Source organism: Camelus bactrianus, chromosome 25, assembly GCF_048773025.1.
Source record: "Camelus bactrianus isolate YW-2024 breed Bactrian camel chromosome 25, ASM4877302v1, whole genome shotgun sequence".
Classification (NCBI taxonomy): domain Eukaryota; kingdom Metazoa; phylum Chordata; class Mammalia; order Artiodactyla; family Camelidae; genus Camelus; species Camelus bactrianus.
In genome coordinates this window covers 23,153,485-23,177,761 of record NC_133563.1, presented here as the reverse complement: position 1 = coordinate 23,177,761, position 24,277 = coordinate 23,153,485, and the positions used below count along the sequence as shown (strand labels likewise).

The window sequence follows — 24,277 nt, the reverse complement described above, 5'->3', positions numbered from 1 at the left end:
CATGGTATTGGTACAAAAACAGACATATGGACCAATGGAACAGAATAGAGAGCCCAGAAATGAACCCACAAACTTTTGGTCAACTAATCTTCGACAAAGGAGGCAAGAATATACAATGGAATAAAGACAGTCTCTTCAGCAAATGGTGTTGGGAAAACTGGACAGCAGCATGTTAAACAATGAAGCTAGAACACTCCCTTACACCATACACAAAAATCAACTCAAAATGGATCAAAGACTTAAACATAAGACAAGATACAATAAACCTCCTAGAGGAAAATATAGGCAAAGCATTATCTGACATACATCTCAAAAATTTTCTTCTAGAAGAAATAAAAGCAAGAATAAGCAAATGGGACCTAATGAAACTTACAAGCTTCTGCACAGCAAAGGAAACCAGAAGTAAAACAAAAAGACAACCTACAGAATGGGAAAAAATTTTTGCAAATGAAACCGACAAAGGCTTGCTCTCCAGAATATATAAGCAGCCCATACTTTTCAATAAGAAGAAAATAAACAACCCAATCCAAAAATGGGCAGAAGACCTAAACAAGCAATTCTCCAAGGAAGATGTACAAATGATCAATAGACACATGGAAAAATGCTCAATAGCACTAATTATCAGAGAAATGCAAATCAAAACTACAATGAGGTATCACCTCACACCAGTCAGAATGGCCATCATTCAAAAATCCACAAATGACAAATGCTGGAGAGGCTGTAGAGAAAAGGGAAGCCTCCTACACTGCTGGTGGGAATGCAGTTTGGTGCAGCCACTGTGGAAAATAGTATGGAGATTCCTCAAAAGACTAGGAATAGACTTACCATATGACCCAGGAATCCCGCTCCTGGGCTTATATCCAGAAGGAACCCTACTTCAGGATGACTCCTGCACCCCAATGTTCATAGCAGCACTATTTACAATAGCCAAGGCATGGAAACAGCCTTAATGTCCATCAACAGATGACTGGATAAAGAAGTGGTATATTTATACAATGGAATACTACTCAGCCATAAAAACCGACAACATAACGCCATTTACAGCAACATGGATGCTCCTGGAGAATGTCATTCTAAGTGAAGCAAGCCAGAAAGAGAAAGAAAAATACCATATGAGATCGCTCATATGTGGAATCTAAAACAAACAAACAAGCAAAGCATAAATACAGAACAGAAATAGACTCATAGACATAGAATACAGACTTGTGGTTGCCAAGGGGGTGGGGGGTGGGAAGAGATAGACTGGGATTTCAAAACTGTAGAATAGATAAACAAGATTATACTGTATAGCACAGGGAAATATATACAAGATCTTATGGTAGCTCACAGAGAAAGGAATGTGACAATGAATATATATATGTTCATGTATAATTGAAAAACTGTGCTCTACACTGGAATTTGACACAACATTGTAAAATGATTATAAATCAATAAAAAATGTTTAAAAAAAACAGCAAATAAAATAAAATTTACTCGTATCAAATGATATAGATAAAATAGACCAGAAATAAACTATATAAGTATATGCACAAAATACTTGCAAAAAAAGTGTGCCCTAAGTGTTCAGAAAATAATGACGAAAAGATATGGTTTTTTGGCTAATTTGTAATATGTACTTTTTTCTTGTCTCAATCAAAAGTGCACATCAATGAGCAGTGTGGGTGCATGACTCCGGTAGAATTTTAGTAGCTTTAATATTTGCACTTCTAGGAGCACTGGTTAATACCGCTCTGCAAAGTCTATAGTCTTATTCTCTATTGCTGTACTGAATTCTTTTTCCTGAGTGTTGGTTTGCCATATGTCAAGGAGCAATACCATTATGAAGCCTATCAGTGGGGATAATCAGCTGCCTAGTGCCTTGATTGTAGCAGGGATTCGACAAAGGCTTGTCAATTTAAATTCATTTCAGCAGGAATCAGAAAGTAGGAGAGTCCCAACTGGTTGCAAAAGTCTTTCTGCTTTGCTTCTTCCTGAGTAAAACTGTTCATTACAAGGCTTCTTCAGAGAAGCAGATGTGCTAATATCAACTCCCACATAGGGTCTTACTCAGAATAGGGGCTGGGTAGGTGTTTGCTCCACTGAAGTGAATGAAATTAGTCAGTTATGCATCCTCAGTTCCCATGTGGCTGTCATTAGTTTTAAGTCATCCACCTAAATCCACATGTGGTGCACATGCTGGCGGTCTGATGGAAGTGACAGAAGCCTCAAGAGCCATCCGTTTATTTACATATTCATTCAATCAGCAAATGCTTATTGAAGCAGGAACTTCTTGGAACTTACTCATGGAGGAGGAGAGATGGAAAACACATAAACTGGTAAATATACAACACAATGTCATTGCTAAGTGCTGGAAAGGAGACTTGGACAAAGGGGTGGAAGAGGACAAACTGCTTTTTTAAAGAGGGAGCCCAGGGATGAGTCCCAGGAGAGGACATTCGAGCAGACTGAATGAGGGCGGGGAGCCATCGGTGGAACTCACCCGAGGAAGGGCAGAGAGGACCAAACATGCAAAGTCCCTGAGGACAGAGGAACCGCAAGAGGCATAAGAGGAGTGAACAAGATGGGCACAGTGGAGGGATGAGACCAGAGAGGTACCTGGGTCCAGACACCTTGAAGCCTTCAGGCAAAGCCTTTGGATTTTACTCTGCATGGGAAGGGGAGTTCTAAACCCGGGAGGGGTCCGGTCAGATTTCACTACCAGAAGAATCACTCAGACTTCCAAGATTTCTCTTTCTCACTTGCTTCCTTCATCTGAAAATCTTGTTTTTGAGAGTGAGGAGCAGAAGAATTATTTTTATGGGATGGCCATTCTTCTTTGAAAGTGTCCCGAAATAAACTATCACGCGCGATCTTCACCACAAAATTATCGTGTTAGAAACAGTGCCCAGTATCGTCCATTTAGAAAAACAAATGGAGGCAGGAAGATAGTAAATAAGAAAAAGATTTCTTGTAGGTCATGGCAGATTCCCAAGAAGAACTGCCTCTTTCAGGATAGGATTCAACTGACTGTGTAATCAATTCGCTTGATTTCCCAAACACCACACAAAACACTTCCATTTAGAAACCCAGAGGATGGCCCAGGAATATAAAAGTTTAGATATATTCCCTGCCTAGAGGAGGTATCTACACAGGACCCCACCTTAAACTGGGGGAGAAATCCTGAGAAACCTTCAGCTCATTCCAAACCTCCTGTGATCTTGCCAAGTCTGATCTGTCAACACTTGTGATAATGAAGTAATTTATGATGACCTGTAATGACAGAATTGAACATGATTTCAAAAATATTTTCTTACCACACAGGACAAAAATGCATTTTCATCTAAGAGGTTTCAAATCAACGATCAAAATAAACATATCCATCTCATCTTTGAAATAAGTAGATTTGCTGCTGGTATGCAAATTATATTCATTTGTAACACTGTAAGAGCTTTTGGTAATTGTTTTTTTAGTACTTAAACCTAACCACATGGAGAGGAAGTAAAAATTCTGTTGGTGAGGGTGTGAAATTCTGATAAACTTGAAATACATCGCAGAAGAGTGTTCCTATAAAATTTGAGAATGTATTTTATACATTTGAGTGTCACAGTTTAAATGACAGTTGGTCACCCCCAAGTCTGTGGGGCCATCTGATAGAAAACAGTTGACTTGGATGGCCTTACACAATCTTTCTTTTTTGCTCTAATTTTATGATGCATGCAAGTGGAATCTTCCTGGAGTCTCAAGTGTTTTCCCAAACTCTGTCATGATCTTGCAGCCGCCACTTTTATACACAGTTGGTCTTGTCGGAGGGGCATCTTCCTGCACATTTGCCCGGAAACAGGTCTATCAGAGTGTCCCTGGAGCTCGTGGTCTGCTGATTTCCATACTTAATTTCTGTCTATACACTTTCCTAAGCAATTCTAGAAAGACCCATTAACAAGATAGACTCTGAAAGAATTGAAAGCTGTAAGATTCTTCATCTGGAATTAGTTAAATGAAGTAGTGGAGAAAAAATAATACATCATTCCAGGCATGGAACACTCATACAAAATGATAGAATCATCCACTGGAAAGTATCTCTTTTATTTTCTGCTTCTAAGTCATTTCAACTCCTCAAACTCCCTCAAACTTTTGGAGGATTCCAATGAAGGAGAACCACCCTCCCTTATCTGCTTTCATTCCTACAAACCAAATAGCTTTATAGAAAATAGAGGCCTATACCCTATTGATTTTACCCATAGACCAAAAACATATGTGTGTGTGTGTAATGTGTGTGGTGAGATACAGAAAGAGAGAGACACAGGGAGAGAAAGAGACATTAAATCAAAGCTGATAAACTGTAAAAGATATTCAAATGGCTTTTAAAAGAAAACTAACCCCATTCCTGCTTAGTTCTGAAATGTTTCCATTCAGATTTATATAATTTTTAAGTAGTTTTTAAAAATATTTTAGCCAAATAATTCATGTTCGTTATGAAAAATTATAAAAGGAGAAATAAAAGAAAAAAGAATCACCCCATATTCAACGTCCTTGAAACAGCCACTGTTAATAGCCACTATTGTTTAAAACTAGTTCCTCTGTGCACAGGGAGCTCTGTGAATATTTTCTGATGAGCTCATACTTTTTACAATTTATATCTTTTTCTTCACTGACCATTAAGCTGCCATGTTTCCATGTTTATAAATAGATATCTATATGCTAATTTTAATTAATTTTAAATGTATTGAATGTTTTTAAAAATCACCATAAACCTCCAAGTCTGGTAGAGGTGGGACAGCCTAGGTATTCTTAACAACTTTTCCATTAAAAAGCCAAAAATCTCTATAACTTATTTAAATAAAAGCTATTCAAATACATTGTTAAACCAGTAAGAATTTTTTTTTTAAATCCTTAGAAGGCAAAAATTAATAAAAGGCAGGAATCCAGAAGAGAGTAACCACAGAAGCATGCTGTGTCCTGTGGTATCTGCCAGATCCTGGAGACTGGTCTGTTTGGACAGCCTCTCAAGCCCAAGGGTAGGGCCGCCCAAGAGGGAATTCCTCTAGGAGACCCCCACATACAGCTGGGAACCCCGGAGGCCATACCATCAGTGAGAGGGAGACCCAGAAATAAACCTGCTCTCAGAAGCATACTGTGAAGAGCAGTTTTGCTTTATTTTTTTCATCTCGGAACTGGGTGAATAGTGGGGAGAGAAATTGTCTGAGAAATTATGGCTCTAAGACAGCCCTCATCCAGGTTCATGGCTTGAATTCATACTATCTGTGTGAAGTTGAAAGACTCAAGGCTAAGGATTATTTTGAACAGGTCACATGTTGATATTGTCCGTAAACATCTAGCAGAAGCAAACTGGGTCCCTTCTGGAAGAACTCTCTAAATGCAGGCCTCAAATAATTTCAGATAGAGTTCCAAGGAATATAAATACATGGTCCAAAAAAAAAAAAAATCACAAAACGCATAAGAAATAAGAGAGCATGAGCAACAGCCAGCAGAAATAAAACAGAGATGACAGAGTGAGATCCACAAAGACTTGAGATAGTGAAACATACACGCTGTTATTTTAAAATGCTTAAAAAACAAAAGATATAATTAAGAATATGAGTAAGAATAAGAGGTTATAAAAATAGTTGAGCAGATTTGGAAGAAAAAAGGAGCTTTGAGGAAAGAAAAAACTAATATTAAAAAAATTAAAAACTCAATGGATCTAGAGAATTAACACTAAAATAAATACAATTTTAAAAATCAGAAAGATAGCAAGGTATAAAATTAACATATAAAATTAATATCCTTTATTTCACAAAATAATGGAAGAGTGAATCCCATTTATAACAGCCAAAAAAAAAAAGATAAAATACTTAGAATAAACAACATGAAATTTTCAAAATCTACATGAGGAAATGCCAAAACACTCCTGGAAGAAATATGAACTTAACCAAATGGACAGGCATGCTTGTTCTTGGGTAAAATGAGTCAACATCATAAAAATGTCAGATTTTTATAAGTTAATTTAATAAGTGTTTCATAAAGCCTCTATAAAAATACCAAAAAACCTTTTTTCTTAAAATGAGATAAGTTAATACTAAAAGTCACATGAAAAATAAACATGCAAGAATAGCCGGAGAAACACCAAAAAAGAAGAGCCGTTAGAGGGCAGGGAGAGGCAGAAATCTCCATTAGAGTCAAATATATCAGAAAGCCGTTGCAAGTGCAAGAGCATGGGACTAGCTCACAAATTCACACGTGGATCAGTGGAAAAGACTAAACAGTACAAACATATATGGAAATGTAATGTGTGATAAAGTTGACATCTCCAATCTCTGGACCAAAAGTAGACCAAAATAACTGGAAAGCCATTTAGAAAGAGATAAACTATATCCCCAACTCACACTGTACAAAACTAAAAAAACAACAATAACAACAAATAGATATAAACCCTAATTATAAAAATGGAGCCATATAAGTGCTAGAAGAAAACAGGTATGTTCCTTTTAAACCTGTAAGGAAAGACTTTTGAAATACCTCTGAAACTTCAGATGCAATAAAAGAAAAGATTCATAAATTCAACTGGATAAAAAAAAAGCTTTGCATGGCACAAAACTCTATAAGCAAAGTCAAAAGGCAAATTACAAAGTGGAAGAAAAATATTTGTGGCATGTTTTGTCAATAAAGAACTAATATCACAAATGTGTAAAGAACTCTTTTTTTTAAAGTTCTTTTTAAAATGTAATTTAATTTTTAATTGAAATGTGGTTGATTTATAATGTGTTAATTTCTGGCATACAACAAGGTGATATAGGTAACACATACATATATGTATATGTATATATACATATTATTTTCCAGAATATATATATATATATATATATATTATTTTCCAGGTATGTATACATATATATATACATACCCATTAACCTTAGTTCACAGTATTTATATCTAAGATGTATCAAGATTGTTTCCTGAGCTCATTTTAATTCTATAACATATGTATAGAAATATTTGCATTTGGGGGTGTAGAGGAGAAAATTTTTTTTCTGCTATCTATTAGTTCCTTCAGCTGGGGCCCTAACAAAAGCCAGATTAACAAGAGAAAAATAGAAGTTTACTAACATGTGCATTGTACACACATATGAGAGCACCCAGTGATGAGAAACTCAAAGAGCTGGTTAGAACTTGGGCTTATAGAGCATCTTAACAAAAGAACAATACATTTTTGGAGAAGTGACTAAACAAAGGAAAAAAGATTTTGAGATTCTAGGGGTGGCAAACTGTGGGAAGACAAATATATGGGCAACTTACGGTAGATAAAAGGTAGTTTTAGCAAGTTTTGTTATGTAGATTCCTCTGGTTCCATCTCAAAAGCTCCTAAGCGACAAGAGTTGTCTCTGGTGATTAACTTCTGCTCTTTAGGCAAGAGAGGAGTGGGGAGATACCTTTATAAATTTATATTCTGCTTGTAAGCAAATAAGGAGGGCAGAAAATTTTTCTTGTATCTACTTCTTCTTGTTTGCCTTCAGTTCAAAATAATCTTTATACCGAAGGGGCATAGCTGGGGATGGCAGATTCTGCTAACCTTTGGGGAAATGACGAGACACTTTCATCAAATAATTTCCCAGCAAAAGGGGATATTATAGACTCCAGCAGAACAACAACAGCAGTGCTGTGAACCTTGGCATACAACCAGTTTGCGTACAGAGGGAAGAGGAAGGCTAGGAACGTGTATGAAAACTGGTTCTGAGAGACAGGACCTTCAAAAGGTGTGTACTGTTTGACTCAGGAAATATAGTAATTATCTGTAGTAATTATTTTCTATTGTTTGTAGCAATTTTTCTAAGAAAGGAATGATCCCAGCTATACGTTGAAATGGCAAAGAAAATTGTAACAGCAAAACAACTTGTGTCTTATTTGCATAAAGTCTGGAAGAGTATATACCAAGAATGTAAACAACAGCTTTTTGCTTGGGGAGTTATTCTCATAAGTGATTCAGCAAATCTTATGATAAAGGACAGGCCAAAGAGCTGATGAGCACACACTAAGCTACAGAGCACTGAGCAGAGAGAGGCTTTTAATGAAAAAGGGAAAGTCTTGCACATGGAACTGTAATGATGCGGACACTACAGGGGAACCAGAGGTGGGGCCAGGGCCTCACCACCATGGAGGGGTGTCTACTGAGGCTGCACATGGGCCCAGGAGCAGCTCCGTTCTGCAGGGACTGCCAGCCGTACTCGGCTGCTCCTTGAAACACAATTGCAACTGTATTCTGCATCACTGGAAACTGCAATAGAATATTAAATCTGTTGGTCTACTGAAAAAATAGGTGACGAGATAATATAAACTTCCTTCTTTTAACTTCTCTCTATTGCTAATGTTCTCTATAATTATTATGCCTTTCTTTTATAATTTTTACACAGGTTATTTTTTATTTTTTAAAAATTTGTGGGTGGGTCTTTTCTGCGTTTGAAAGCATTTTTAAATGCCCTCTGCTCCAGGAGTAGAAGTTAAAATTCCAAGAAAGAGGAATCTAGTTGTAAGTGTGAGTGTTGGGGAAACATTAAGAAGTTGAGTTTCCAGAAATAGACTCATGGACATAGAAAACAAACTGTGGTTATCAAGAGGGAAAGCAGGGAGGGATAGATTAGGAGTTTGGGATTACCAGATACACACTACTGTATGAAAAATAGATAAACAACAAGGACCTACCATATAGCACAGGGAACTATATTCAATTTCTTGTAATGAGTCATATTGAAAAAGAAACTGACAATATATATGTATATATGTATGTGTATAACTGAATCACTTCGCTGTATACCTGAAATTAACATTGTAAATTGACTACACTTAAATAAAAAATAAGAATTAAAAAAAGTTTTAAATAACATAACATAAAAAAGAAAGAAATGGGGGGCAGGGTATAGCTCAAGTGGTAGAGCACATGCTTGGCATGCATGAGATCCTGGGTTCAATCCCCAGTACCTCCTCTACAAATAAATAAACCTAATTACCTTCCCAACTCCAAAAAAAAAACCAAAAAAAACCCCCACAAAGTAAGTACTCAATAAAGATTACCTTTATTAAAAAAAGAAAAGAAAAAAACTGAGTTTCCTTCACATCCTCAAACTATCTATTTTGATATTAAGCCAGGTCTTCTCCAGCCCATGCATTGGCCGTGAAATGATTCCTGCTGTGTCATGCAGACACCTGCAAAAGGCAGAGTGAATCTATGCTTGGGCGGTGAGCCTGGAAGAATGGAGGGTACTTGCCAGAAGGGAGTTCAAATTCCTTCAGAGTTTAAATGTTTTCCATTTCACCAGGACTGGATGACCTCCTGGTCTTCTCCTGCCCAAGAATCTCCCTAAAGCTTAGGTGCTTTGTCAGAGCTCAGGAATGAATCTTCTGGAAAGAAATGATTCTGAGAGTAAAAGTTTTCCATACCAAAGATACGTCAGAGTCCGAGTCCAGTATTAACCCCAGTCCCTCAACAACCTTAAGTTTCTCCCAGGTGTGGAGAGCGTGAGGAAGATGCCGTGATGGGTGATGTGTGAGAACCAGGTGCAAATGTCCATGGGGTCCAGTCCATCATACGTACATAGACACATGTTTGGAGCAGACCCTCCAGGAAGTACATTTCAGTGATGTTCTGTAAGCATTAAGAGACATGAGCTTCCTCGTGAAAAGAATATTCAGAAGTCTCTAAATTTTTTCCACAAGACTGTCCCACTGGAGAGCAGCAAGTGTGCAAGCTGATTAGACTTAAATTCTTACAAAAATTACAGTTGGGAAAATATTTGAACCTACATGTCTTTGACTCCAAAAACATGTTTTGTTTCATTTTTTTAACCATGTGATACTATCACCAAATATATCAGTGTTTTTAAAATCTTTTCCACCACAATTAAAAAAAATACAGCATGATTCCTTATACACACATACATTCTAACATACGTCTACAAAGGAAAGCTTCATAAAACAATATGCAATTTTACTGTGTATAAATAGATCATTTCTAGTCTATCCTATTTCTTCTTTAAGACTTCTCTTCTTCTTTTTTTTGACCTACTCATGTATTTCACAACCCAATAATGGATCAAAACCTATCTACATTATTTATATAACCTCCTTTAAGCACTTTTTTCCCCCTGAAATTATCTGTTAAATGTTCATGGGTTTATTTTCCACACAAAATTATCTATTTCTCAGCACTACACCATCACCACAAAAAGGCAGAGTTTGTTCTGTGTTTGTCCACATTTTTAATAAGCTCCTCATTCAGACAAAATCCTCTCAACCTTTTGTGATTAAGTATTCTCTTTAATTGCTTGTGAAGAATGCTAATTGCATGAATATTATAGGCATTGCATGTCCAAGTCATTAATATTTGTGGAGCTGTGGGGAAGCAAGTTCTCCAAATAACCCTGTTAAAAGTGAGTCAGAATTACAGCGTGTTCTTAAAATAAATTATCCCACTTACTTTGTGATCTTAAAGAAGTTATCTAACTGCTCTGAGTGATGAGTTCCCTCATCTGCAAGATAATGACATTTTATTGAATTATTGGGAGGTTTGTATGAAATAACACAGAGAAAGGGCTTGGCTCAGTGCCAGGCACAACATAGATTCATTTTGAGACATGAGCTATTATTATTATTTAAATAAATCCCTTGTGTTAGACTAGGTCCTCTTGGAAACAGAGCCTGAAGCAAGCATTAAGATCCTAACATATTTGGGGGTGAAAACCCAGGATAATGTAAATAGAGGAATAGAGAGGGTAAGGCAAGGAAAGAAACAGAGCAACACAAGAGGATGTGTTCTGGACTGACTACTTATTCCACTACATGTTGCAAAAAGACACAGCAATTTGGTTTGCACGCAGGACTTCTCTAGAAGGATTGCAAGGAGGAACTGCATCTTTGAATAGTCTATGGGAAAGAGAATGGTAGGGGAATTTTATTTTCTCTTGGCCATGTTTCATCCTGGAGAAGCTAAGTCCTTTGTACTTCCTGGTTGTAGCATCTAACCCCTTGGCAGCTACTGAGGAAGCCAGATTCCACGAACTGTTTTGTGTTGCTTCATTCTAGTCTTACAATGGGGGGGGGGGGGGGCTAAGCGGGTGCAGTTGTGATCATCGAGAACAGTATCTAAGAAGGCATGAGAGAGGCTCAGTGTACCTTACCGATTTTAATTTCCTGGTTTTGGTAATTATTGCTTGTTTGTTTGTTCTTTTGTATTAAGCTGTATGAGCTGTTTGTATATTTTGGAAATTAAGCCCTTGTTGGTTGCATCATTTGCAAATATCTTCTCTCATTCCATAGGTTGTCTTTTCATTTTATTTATGATTTCTTTTGCTGTGCAAAAGCTTATAAGTTTGATTAGGTCCCATGTGTTTATTTTTGCTTTTTATTTCTTTTCCTTTGGGAGACCGTTCTAAGAAAGCATTGCTATGATTTATGTCAGAGGATGTTTTGCCTATGTTCTCTTCTGGGAGTTTTATGATGTCATGTCTTGTATGCAAGTCTTTAAGCTATTTTGAGTTTATTTTTGTGTATGGTGCCTTAATGTATTCAAAAAGTTTTTTATTCTTATCTTTTATTGAAGTGTGGTCACTTTACAATGTTAGTTTCAGGTGTACAGCAAAGTGATTCAGTTATTGTTCCCTATGCTATACAGTAGGTCCTGTTGTTTATCTATTTTGTATATAGTAATGTATATCTGTTAATGTATGTTTATATATGTAATGTGTAAAATGTGATATCACCCAGCGCATCCAACGCAGATCAAGATATAGAGTGTTTCCCTCACCTTCACTTCATGAATCTATAGTATTAGCAGTCAAGACAATGGTTACCTTTGGAATGAGTGGAGCAGTGATCATGAAGGGGACCTAGGGAGCCTTCTGGGACTCTGGTAATGGCCCACTTCCTGACTCAGGTGTTGGTTAGAGAGTTGGGGTCATTTTTTGATAATTTACTGAGCTGTACACTTACGGCTTATGCATTTTATGTATGTATGAAATACTTCTATTAAAACATTCATTTTAAAAATATGATTCATTCTGAATCTGACTGAGGGAACTGACTGACTGCACAATGGAAATCATTTTAAAGTCCTGAAGTGCCCTGAGGTGCTGAAATTTGTGTTTGGACAATGTTTTCCACAATTTCCCCAAAACAAAGACAATACGTCCCCAGGTGACACTAACACCGTGGCTCACCTGAAGGTCTTCAGCGTTCCAAATGGAAGGACAGCCACTTTAATGGAATGGGGTTGGCATTTACAAGGGAGCTTTTTGAAACTTATTTTTAAAACCAAGTATCAGGAATATTTGGTTCAGTGGGAGCTGAGCATAAAAGATCAATTTTTAAATTAAGAATTTTAATCAATTTAAAATGAAGAATTTATTTAAATTATTTAAAACTGGATGAACCCTGAGAAAACACAAGGGGGCAGCATTTCATAACATTATAAATGGAGAATGCTGAAGAGGCTTTTTTTTAGTAAAGATACATGGATTGAGGATGGACTTTAAAGAGAGTGTTTTATCGAATGAGGAAAACGAAAGTTCAGAGAGGTTATTACAGGAAACATTTTAAGTTCCCTTAAACCAGAGGTCAAGAGTGGCAGAGCAAGTTCCTTTTTTCCCCACACCCTCTCTGGCATTTATCATTTGTAGACTTTTTAATGATGGCCATTCTGACTGGTGTGAGGTGACACTTCATTGTAGTTTTGATTTGCATTTCTCTAACAATTAATGATGTTGAGTATCTTTTCAAGTGCTTGTTGGCCATCTGGATGTCTTCTTTGGAGAGATGTCTGTTTAGGTCTTCTGCCCATTTTTTAATTGGGTTGCTTGTTTTTTTGATATTAAGTTAAATGAGTTGTTTGTATATTTTGGAAATGAGTCCCTTGTTGGTTGCATCATTTGCAAATATTTTCTCCCATTCTGTAGGCTGTCCTTTCATTTTGTTGATGGTATCCTTAGCTGTGCTGGGAAGTAAATTGGTGCAGCCACTATGGAAGACAGCATGGAGGTTCCTTAAAAAACTAAATACAAACTTACCATATGATCCAGCAATCCCACTCCTGGGTATATATCCGGAGGAAAATATAATTCGAAAATACACATGCACGCCTATGTTCACAGCAGCATCGTTCTAAGTGAAGTAAGCCAGAAAGAGAACGAAAAATGCCATATGTCATTTATATGTGGAATCTAAGAAAAAAGGACACAAATGAACTTAACTACAAAACAGAAACAGACAGAGAACAAACTTATGCTTACCAGAGGGTATAGGTGTGGGAAGGGATGAATTGGGAATTAGAAATTTGCATTTCTTGGGGAGTGATGGAAATGTCAGCTGTCTTGATTGCGGTGGTGGTTTCATTGATGTATATACATCTATCACAATTAATCAAATTGTACATCTGAAATATTTATAGTTTACTGTGCAGGAACCATACCACAATAAAGGTGTTTTAAAAAAAAAAAGAAGTGGCAAAGGAAGGACCACAGTTTGTTTCCTGACTGTGGATCGAGTGCTTTCCTATTCCTATTGTCTCAAGTGGTCCCTTGGGTTACGCAGCACTTGCTGCGTGCTGGAAATGGTTAACCTCCCACCAGATGACCCACAGATAAGATCTCCATTCACTGTGGACACAGATTAGGGCATAAGTGCGTGACACCCATTACTGAAAATGAGTAGTTTAATCTGAGTAAAATGTGAATCAACTTCTAGAGTAAAATTATGCTCCCAATTTAAACATGTGCTAATCTTCAATATAAAGGAGGCCTTGAGGGAACGGTTAGATTGTGATAGTTTTTAAAAATGTGGTTTGCAAATGTTAAAGTTGTGCGTTTTCATTTCCCCTTTGAATCAGGTTTTATCACATTCTCTCACCTACCTTAGAGGGTTGTTAACAAGCGTTAAACAAGACAATGAGATAATCCATGTAAAGTCTATAGTGCCTGACTCATAGAAGGATAATAAATGTTACTTGTTATTATTCTTGGCTTAATGACTTTGGTTTACTTAAAGAGAGAAAATTTAAACAACTCTGGAAATCAATGCATTTACATACACAGATGGTACTGATCAATACAAAATCATCTTTAATTCATATTTCCTGGTATAGATTCTAAACGCTAACCTAGTAAATAGCCACACCAGGATGTAATTAATATGATTCACTCTACCTTTGTCTGCAGAAGAATTATCACCATGTTCTTGGGTAAATTGCCTGAGCAAGAGTGCCCTTCAGAGCAAGGCTGAAGCAGCAAATAAAAAGAACATTGCATGGCGACTCTGTGGCCTTTGGAAGAAGTGGAGGCTCTGCTCTGGCAGCTCCTGGCCCTTTTAATCAGGGATTAATAATGTGTGCACTGAGGGGTGCCTGCAGAGGTGTTCTGTTTCGTTAAGGCAGTGATTTTGTTCTATGTTGTTTTAAAACAACCACGGATGTGAATTGAATGCTTTAGGAAGAGTGTGCCTTCTACACGAACCACAGCCCCGCCACTCGCTCTAGTCTAGGTGGTGGCTCGCCACATGTTTCCATCACCCATCTGTCAGTCAGGCATTTGAGGTGAGCATCTCCTCAACATACAGAAAGTCTCTACGGATCACAACCCACCTTAATTTCTGTCGTGGGGCTTCTCGTGGCAGAAAGACCGTGCTACATCCTCTCTGGCAAACACAGAATCCACACCCAACTGAAATCCACCAGCTCCCAGACCTGCCCTTCCTCTCTCCTCTCTGCACAGTTCACGCCCGCCTCTTCACCCAGTTTGCAGGGCTGGATTCAGCAGAAGGGAGGCAGCTCTGTTAATCTTTTCATTATGTCTCACCTTTTTAACAGGTGAGACAAATCACTTGCTCCTTTTCACATGTTTTAAATGATGTGACTCTTGGCTCGGTCTTGTCCTAGATAAACAACAAGATATCAGGCAGATCCAAGCATTCAGAAATCTCCTGACTCATTGGGAGGCTGTGAGCACAAATACAACCCCAAGCTATGGGCTGGGTGGGAGAAGCTTCTGGATTTTAGCTTCCTTCCCTTGCTTTCATGTTTTTTCATGCTGAGCAGGAGCGGTCGGTGAAACCATTTTTAATTCCTGTACTCGGGTGTATCATGAGTCAGGTCAAGGTCCTTGAAGCTGAGCTGTTACATTCACAGAGAAGTTAGACTTTTCTTCTATCTTTACACACCTCCGTTCAATCATATTTTCCTACTTTAAGAATTCCACTCATTGCAATGTCTCAAAGATTGTCATTTGTTTCTTTTGTTCTACTGGGTTTTGTTTTTTGGAGTTTTGTTTTTGTTTTTGCTCTTCGACCAGAAGAAGTGAAGTATCTTCAAGACAAAGTAGACGGAGGAGCAGACAGAAAAGTGCTGGTCTAAACTACTGCAATGGCTTTGTCTTTTATTGACTGTGACACTTTGGTGGTGTCCCCTACCACGGCTTCACAAAGTCTCATTTCCTTCATATGGAAATAGAGTGGAGGAGCATCTTTTGGTCTATCATTCAGTGCTCAGAGCTTTGGTTACCTAGTTAGAGCCAGAGGGAAAAAGCCCAACAAGACACGTTCTACAAGGGAGACTGCTTCTCTGGGCAAGGCCACCATGCTGCACAGCTCTGAGGGACATCACTCCTCTAAGTGTGTGTGACCATGTCCAGTACAGTTGTGCAGCATGTCACCAGCATGGCCTTTACCCACTGGCTCTATGAAATGTGGTTTTTCCTATTTGTATCTGAACATATCTCTTTTAAATAGGTAAGGTTTGTCCCTTTCATATATCTAATATTTATGATAACTCCTAGAGAGTTTCTTTAACTTGGAGCTTTATTACACAATAGAATTTGTTGGGACAGACTGACTTACACAAACTAATGACCTTCAGCAGTTCCTTGGTGAGGAATCATTGGCATTCTCTGGCAGACTATCATTACACAGTAACTGGAGTTTGAGCCATAGAATTGTGGAATGTTAATTCTATAGTAAAGTGTAAATAATTCTCATTCTGGAGTGTGGGTTTAGTCTGTCCCTACAAATTCTGAGGTACAAGGGGGTTCCTAACAATGCAACCCATAACATCCATCATCCTAGGGGTGATTTTTCTTTGTTTGCTAAATATTGCAACCTGACTTCTGGACATCTGCTCAGTTCAGTCCCTGGCGGTTTGCACCTGTTCTGCCAGATCAATAATCTGCTCTTGCTGTATCAGTGAAGGTGACTGGAGTTTGCCTCCTGGGACGAGAAGAGAGCCTTGCTAAACTGTGATAAAATAAAGCAAGGTTCTATTTTGTTGTTTTCCTTTTAAGCAGAAACATGGACACTATGACATTTCCTGTGTAAAACCAGTAAAATAATCTCTGATTGGCTAAAATTAGGATTTACTCTTAACTGTTTCACTTCCAGTTGGATATAAGCCAGTCTTTTTGAAATTTATAATTGCAATCCATAGATGAGTTTGAAATTAGTTGATTGGATTGTGACTAGCATTAAAAAAAAATGAAATAGAATATAATAGGGTAGGCTAGAGCTCAATTAAGTTGAAGAAACAAACAAACATCAGCATGTGTCCTACACAGTATTGGTACGTGTATCCACTGGGATTCGCCAGAGTAACAGAACCAACAGGATGTATGTATAAAGATAATTATTTAAAGGGATTAGCTCCCCTGATTAAGGAAGCTAGCAAGTCCCAAATCGGCAGGGTGGGCTGCAGGCTGGAAACCCAAAGGCTGTCTGTTGGCAGAATTCCTTCTTGCTCAGGGGATGGTCAGTCTCTTGTTCTAGTCAGACCTTCGACTGATTGGGTGAGGCCTTTACTCAAAGTCCACTGATTTAAATGTAAATATTATCCAAATACACCCTCACAAAACACCTAGAATAATGTCTGACCAAATATATCTGGGCATCACGGTGGCCTAGCCAAGCTGACACATAAAATTAACCATCATGGTACGCATTTGTGGGAGTCATTCATCCCATTTACCAGATATTTTTGATTCTTTCCCCAGGCATATGGTGGAATTGCATTTCCATGCCTTCCTGAAGTCAGACGTAGTCAAGTGATTTGGCCAAAGAAATGTAAGCAGAAGTGATGTGTGCCAGTCTGAATGGGAGTTTTTTTGTTTTGTTTTATTTTAAATAAGCAACAAAAATCTACTTCTCACAGCCCTGGAGGCTGGAAGTGTGACCCTGAGGTCAGGGTCAGCTTCTGGTGAGAACCCTCTTCTGGGATGCCAACAGCTGACATCTCACGGTGTCCTCCCATGGCAGAAAGAGAGCTGAGTGGCACTTCACCTGCCAGTGTGGGATTCACCAGTCTCCTCCCCTCTGCCATTAGGACTGGTGGTTCTTGATATGGAGGTTGCTCCATCAGCCTGAGGACAAAGTAAAGCAGTACCTCCAACCACCTCCTGGTGCACATGACACGAGCCAGAGCAAAATCTTTATTGCTTTAAGATTTGGGAATTGTGTATTCCTGCAGCATAACCTGGTGGGTCTGACCATTTCAGTATGCTCTGTGAAACCTACATTTCAAACTTCATATACATATACTGAGTCACGATGCAAAATGAATCTCTTACTAAATGTCGTAATCAAGATATTTGATAGCCAATGACACAGACTGCAGTTTTACCATACGTCATTTATCAGTAAAAGGATTAGAACTGGAAGGACCCTGAGAAATCATCTAGTTCAATGCTCTCATTTTAGAGTCGAGAATTCAGAGGCCAAAAGAGGTCGTTTATCTAAGATCACAAGGTAAGCAAGGACTAGGTCTCATACATTGAACTTCAAGCCGGTGCTTTACCGCAAAACCCTGTTTTGGGGATGATCTTGTCAAAGTGTACTGAAAACTAGGAAACCTCATGAAAATGTAAAGTAATGAAATTATCACAAGAACAAGTAGAATAAGTCAGTTAGAGGGTTTGTCAGACCTGGTCTCAATTGCTGGCTCTGCCACTGATGAGCTGTGTGACCTTGGGGACGTTATTTAATTTCTTTGAATCTCTGCTTCCTTACTTGAAAATGAGGATAACATTATGTACGCCATATTTTCCTGATGAGTAAATGAGATAATAAATGGAAAGGTCTTAACACAAAGTCTTTTCCATAGTACGTGCTTTTGTTTGTTTGTTTTAAGGGGTGGTAATTATGTCTATTTATTTATTTTTAATGGAGGTGCTGGGGATTGAATCCAGGACGTCATGCATGCGAAGCATGCACTCTACCACTGAGCTATACCCTCCCCCTGTAAGTGCTAATAAGTTATTTGTAGTAAATATAGTGCCAAAGAATTTGGTTTGGAACAACAAAAGCTACTCTCTCATCTGCAGCACTATTAAAATTTGGGGTCAGAAAATTCCTTGTTGCGGGAGGCTGTCCTGTGCACAGTGGAGTTTTTAGGAAAGATATTGAGGTACTAGTCATATGGTCAGATGATCAGGGTTTCTAAACCTTGGCATTACTGGCATTTAGGGATGAATAGTTCTTTATTGTGGGGGGCTGTCCTGCGCACTGCAGGATGTTTAGCAGCATCCAAGGATGCCACCCATTAGATGCTCCCATGTTTGCAGACGTTGCCAAATGCCCCCCCGGGAACAAGACCAGTCCCAGTTGAGAAACACAGTTGGAGAAACTGTGCTTAGAGGGTTTTCAATGAATTCTTCCTATTAAACAACAAAAACATACAAGAACGTTAACCTCTCTGAGAGAAAGGAATCTGAGCTTCCCTGTTTTTATACTTTATTGACGTTACCTACTTAATATCTCTGTGACTTACTGGAATAAATGCTCCACGAAGGCACTGTGTCTGTCTTGTGTCCTGCTGTGTCTCCAGGGTGCACATCACCCAGCACGTAGCAGATGCACAATAAAAGTATCACTGAATGAACAAATGAAATTCATCTTTTTCTGCAGCCCTTATCTGTTAATTAACAGGCACAAGGTTCCTGCAGGATCAATAGGGGAGACTAGGTTTGTGGAAAGTATCTCTTTTTCCATCTTCCCTCCAACTCTAAAATAAAAAGAGTCCCTCAAGAGAACCTATTCTTAACAAAAGAGTAGGATTTTTACCAGCGCACAAGTCCTCGGGCCAGGGTATGAAAAGGGCAAAAGAGTGTCCGGGTTTTTAGGGTCAGCCACCAGGACCCAAGACTCAGCACAAAGAACCTCTTCAGGTCAAACTGATAGAAAATCAGGATCCAGAGAAGTTTCAAAACTCCCTGGAGCAGGTAAGGACTGGTCTGATGCTGGAGCCGGGGTAGGGGGAGAGCTGATTCTGTGGGCAGGCAGAAAGAGGGCGCAAAGTCACAGCAGATCTGACTCTGCCCCCTCTCTGCTGTTTGAGGTTGTGGGCTGTTCCCCAGGAAGATAGCTGCCTGGATAATGAGGTTGTTGTGCTCTCAGTCACTCTGCCCTTATTATTTCTCACGTGTGGTGGTTGAGTGAACCTGGAAAAAAAGTGCACCCTCTCAGAAGAGAGGAAGCAGCTCTAAAACCATGCCAAGCCACCTAATGATCTCATGACTCTGCCTGGATATACAAGACTAACCACCACAGTCCTATTTCATTCTAACCCGTTTTTGGGTGCCACCCAGGAGCCACAGCCTTTTCTAACTATTCTGGAAATCATGAATAGCACTGCTCGTGTATCAGAGTCTTATCACTTGAGTGGATTCCTGTGGATCCAACTGAGTGGATTCTTGTTGGAACCCACCCACTTTGGCTTTCCTGCGTCGAACAGCTGGACCCCATCTGTGTCCGTGGCGTCCTGGACCCCACCTCAACTTACTTTTCCCCACACGAGTCTATGACTTTGCTCCTGTGGATGAATCTCATTTCTCCTTCCCTCTTCCAGTAGCTTCGAAGCGTGTGTTTATCATCACCTACATCCCTACATGCTTTGTCCTTGGACAAAACACCATTCCTCTTTCCCTTTCGACCAAAGATGATCTCTGCTGTCTCTCCCAACATCCAACAGAAAAGAAAGAATTGTCTTGATAACGCAACAGAAAGTGGGCGAAGAACTGAGCATTTTCAAAGGAGAATATCCAAATGGCCAATAAACATGAAAATGTGCTCAGCCTCATTGGTTTCCAGAAAAATGTGAGTTAAAACCGCAATATTCTAACCATTGCAGTGACTGAGGGTGGAAAACACCAAGTATTGGTCTTAATGCTCATGGTCTACAAGTGGCAGTGTAACTTGGTGTGGCCACTTTGGAAGACTGTTTGGCAATATCTACTAAAACTAAGTATTTTAAATTCCCTACAACAATGAGTGTTCAAGCCCCCCAAAAAACATATTCTAGAATGTTCTTTGCAGTGCTGTTCCTAACTGCCTCACACTGGCAATACAATTCTCATCAACTACAGAGTAGAAAAATAAATGGCATTGTATTCTCACACTAGGAAATACTACATAGCAATAGGAATGAATTACGTACAGCCTCATGCAGCAACATGAATGAATCTCACAAAATGTTAAGCAATAGAAGCCTGCCATAAAAAGAGCATATGACACCATTTCCATAAGGCCCTAAAACAGACGAAACAAATCTCTGCTATTAGAAGTGGTAATAGTGGTTACCCTTAGTGATGGGAAGAGAGCGTGTGGGATGTCTCTTGATTTGGGTGCCGGTTATACAGGTGTGCTCATTTTGTAAAAATTCATCAGGTTGTACAGTTATGGTCAATGCACTTGTCTGTGTCTGTGCTGTATGTTATCAGGGGTTAGGTTACTGGGAAGATGGAGATTTATATGCAAAAAGTTGATTGGGTGGGAGCTCTCAGGAACAGTATCTGTGAGAGTCAGGACATGACTGAGCAGAGATCAGGTGGCTGGAAACCCCACAGGGAACTCTGGAGTTAGGATGGCCCTTCAGAGTCATCCCAAGCGGAAGTGAGAGAGTCAGGCCATATAAACACAAATTAACTACATATTCTTTTTTGAGAAGTGTCTCTGCAAGTCTTGGTGAATTTTCTGTTCAGCAAATCGGTTCTTTCTTTAAAGATATGGACTTCCCCCAAGGAAGGGGTCATGACCTTGGACCAGGCAGTGTGCACTCACGCTCCCTCTGTCTGTCTCTCTCTGTATCTATATCTATATCAGAATATTTAACTTCTGCTCTCTTAGCAAATTTCAGTGCTACAATACAGTGTTATCAATTACAGTCACCAGGTTCTACATTAGATCCTCAGATCTTACTCATCTTATAACTGAAATCTTGTACTAACCTCTTCATATTTCCCCCATCCCCAACCCCTGCTAACCACTTTTCTACTCTCTGTTTCTAGACATTCAACTTTTTTTGTTGTTGTTTTTAGATTCCACATATAAGTGGTACCATGCAGTATTTGTCTTCGTCTGGCTTATTTCACTGAGCATAATGCCCTCCCAGTTCATCTATCTTGTGGCAAATGGCAGGATTTACTTCTTTTTTAAGGCTGAATGATATCCCATGGTATAGATATGCCACATCTTCTAGATCCACTCACCTATTGACAAACACTGAGGGTCTCTCTGCACCCTGGCTGTTGTGAATAATGCAAGGCAGCTCTCTTTAGCAGAGGGCGTGGACGGGAGAGGGGCTCAGCTGAGAGTTGCTGGCCATCAGCAGCTGGGTGATTGAGTGCCTCAGTCTGGAAGGGGTCTACAGCAACTACTCCATGTTTGAATTAAAAGTTGAAAAAAGAAATAGTCTGTCTTGACCAATGGATGAAGAGAAAGGAAACTCTTGAAAAAAAAAACCAAATGAACAAAGTGGGACAGCCAATATGTACATTGACCATAGACCAGCACTGAAATGGTTTTATCAACTACCAGTAGTTTGTTTCATTACCCTGAACTCCAGGCCAAGGTGAGCTATGACATTTCATTAGCTACTCCTCCTAAACCATATGTCAGTGCCTGTTTGTTTATTCACAGACTGTTTAGTTCCAAGCAGAGTTTCCTGTGACTGGCCCAGATGCTTGAAGCCCAGCAGGAGAGAATTTACCTATTAACAGCACTTGTGGAATCTCCCATTTGGAATGTGGAGTTCCAATGAGTGGGTCCCGCTTCCAGCATTTTCAGCCTTGCTGGCTGGTTCCGAAGGGCGGGGTTTGCCAGCAGCATTCCTGCTGCTCAGCACTGTGGCAAGGATAGCCCCGTCTGCTCCAGCAGGGCTCAGGCTGAGCCGAGGTTATTCATTAGAGTTCAAGCTGCAGTTTTCTGGAAGGCACAGAGGGCTCTGAGGTTGGCGAGCTCTCTCCAGCAAACACTCTGTTCCCTGTGGTGGCAAGGGACCCATTGTGAAATATTCTGCTGGCCCTCGCTCTCCACCTGGCCGCTGCCCTGGGTTGCTTCTTTGGCGGGGAGCCCACAGCCAGCTAGCCAGCCTTCCACACATTTATCCACTCCTTTTTCTCCCATGGAAGGGCTGGCCAGGGAGCAGGCAGGCTGCTGGCGAGTTTTAGCCTCCATGCAAGGTGGAGAGGACCATTCCAGGGTGGCAGGAGGTAGCATTTCTCTCTGTTACAGGTTTCATCATAAACAGTGGTGCTGTCCAATCACGGAGCTGAAACAGGAGCCAGTGGCAGCAGAATTGGGAGCTTGGCCAAGCTGGCCTGGAAGGGCAATCCACCTCAAGCATCCTCTTTCTCAACCCTTTTCTATGGAGTCCTCACTTTCCTTTCTGATCTCCCGGCTCCCCATTTAAACTCAAGGTGCCCAGTGCCCTTAGGCTTCTGCCAGTGGCTTTCTGGGTCACGTCATCTGAGAGGTTCGAGAGGCTTGTAGGACCATGAAGCTCAGGGCCTTCCCTGTCTCTAACACACTGGACTGTAAAGGGACAGAGCAATCCACTTTGTTAGACTGGACGGTAAAGGGTTTTCAGGGTTGCAGAGTTCATGGTTTAACCCATTCCCAGGTAGCTCCAGCATTCAGACAGCTGTGTCATGCATAACATGTGTTTTATCCAACAGCTGTGTTTTATGTTCCCATAAAACCAGTGGGCTTGGCGGCACGCACTCTATAAGAGGCTGTCATTGTGGATATACACTGTTTTGTCTCCTAGAATAACTCTTCTCTTTGGGGAAATGCTTCTTCAAACGACTGGGGCTGTTGATTAATTGTACTCCTATGTCTTTGACACCAGAAGGTCACATGGCCCAAGGTGCAGCGATGGTAGGAAGGTATCCCTTCTTTCACAAAGATTGGTCCAGGGATGGTCAGGTGACTCAGGCCAGACTACTTGGAATTCTGGGGCAGGGTATTTCATACTGGAGCAGATGGAAAATCGTCTTTTCCTCTCTGATTGGTAATCTCTAAGAAGTTGAGCCTGGACTTTCTGTGCCCCCTGCTATGTACGCTTATGCAAATAAAGCCCACCTGAGAGTAGAAAGTAGAGAAAAGTAACAGCTAAACAAAAAGAGAAACCCCTGGCCCCTTTTAGGTTTTATTCATTCTGATTTCTTTACACTTAGATGAGCAGACATCCCTCCCAGTTTGCCTAAGGCAGGCCGGGTTTACATCTGTTATCCCAGCTTAATCATTAACGTCTCCCTCTCTCATTCTCAGAAGTGTTCCAGGCGGATGATAAATTATATAACCATTGCTCCTATTGCAGTGTGCTTAAATAAAGCAACCAAGTCTTTCCCCCCTACCCCCACCTGCCGCCCCACAGACCCACTTAAGTTAGTTCAAGCTGGTTTTCTGTTGTTTGCAATCAAAAAACATTCTAACTGACCTACCACCCTTTTCTAAATTAATCAGGAGATCTTTCCACAGTACAACTCCTAAACCTGACTGTTTCTAGTTGCTTGAACTCTTTGGCAGATACCTGATTCTATATCTGGCTCTCGGTCTCCACTTGCTCTGTGGAATTGACACCTTGTGCTCTTCCAAGCTTACTCAACCCCCTTGTCCTGATCTTGAGCGCTTCACCAAAGGTCAGCATGGCCCACAGATTTCATCAGAAGGCTCCGGGACCAGGCTTAGAGAAGAAAAGAGCCAGGGTATGTTTGAGGGACTTCAAGTTTAATGACGTTTAGCGAATAGTTGTGTTTAATGAACTTCAACTATTTTTCCCATCCATGCATTATTCTGCTCAAAAGTCAAGGTCCTGGAAGAAAGTGTTGATTTAACTTGGGTTTGGGGCTCATTCTTTTACTAGGAGAGACCAGGGCACCATGATAGAAATCTTATTATAACTGTGCTAAATGAGGGAGAGGCAATTCACCCCCCTAAATATAGGAGTTTTAGCAAAAATAAAAAAAAAGAGGGGGGGAACTAGTGCCAGGAGACCAAAAGCATATTC

At 39.9% G+C, this 24,277-nt stretch overlaps 1 long non-coding RNA gene and 1 other non-coding gene across 2 annotated transcripts; both read right to left on the bottom strand.

The window, feature by feature from the left end:
* Positions 1 to 1,236: 1,236 nt before the first annotated feature.
* On the bottom strand, positions 1,237 to 14,876 carry LOC141575019 (uncharacterized). Its single transcript, XR_012502228.1, has 3 exons — positions 14,597 to 14,876; positions 13,029 to 13,122; positions 1,237 to 3,249 (listed from the first exon to the last, which is right to left on the bottom strand). It is a non-coding gene; the product is annotated as an uncharacterized LOC141575019 (long non-coding RNA).
* Positions 14,877 to 18,154: 3,278 nt separating this feature from the next.
* On the bottom strand, positions 18,155 to 18,227 carry TRNAA-CGC (transfer RNA alanine (anticodon CGC)). The gene has a single exon. It is a non-coding gene; the product is annotated as a tRNA-Ala (tRNA).
* Positions 18,228 to 24,277: the final 6,050 nt, after the last annotated feature.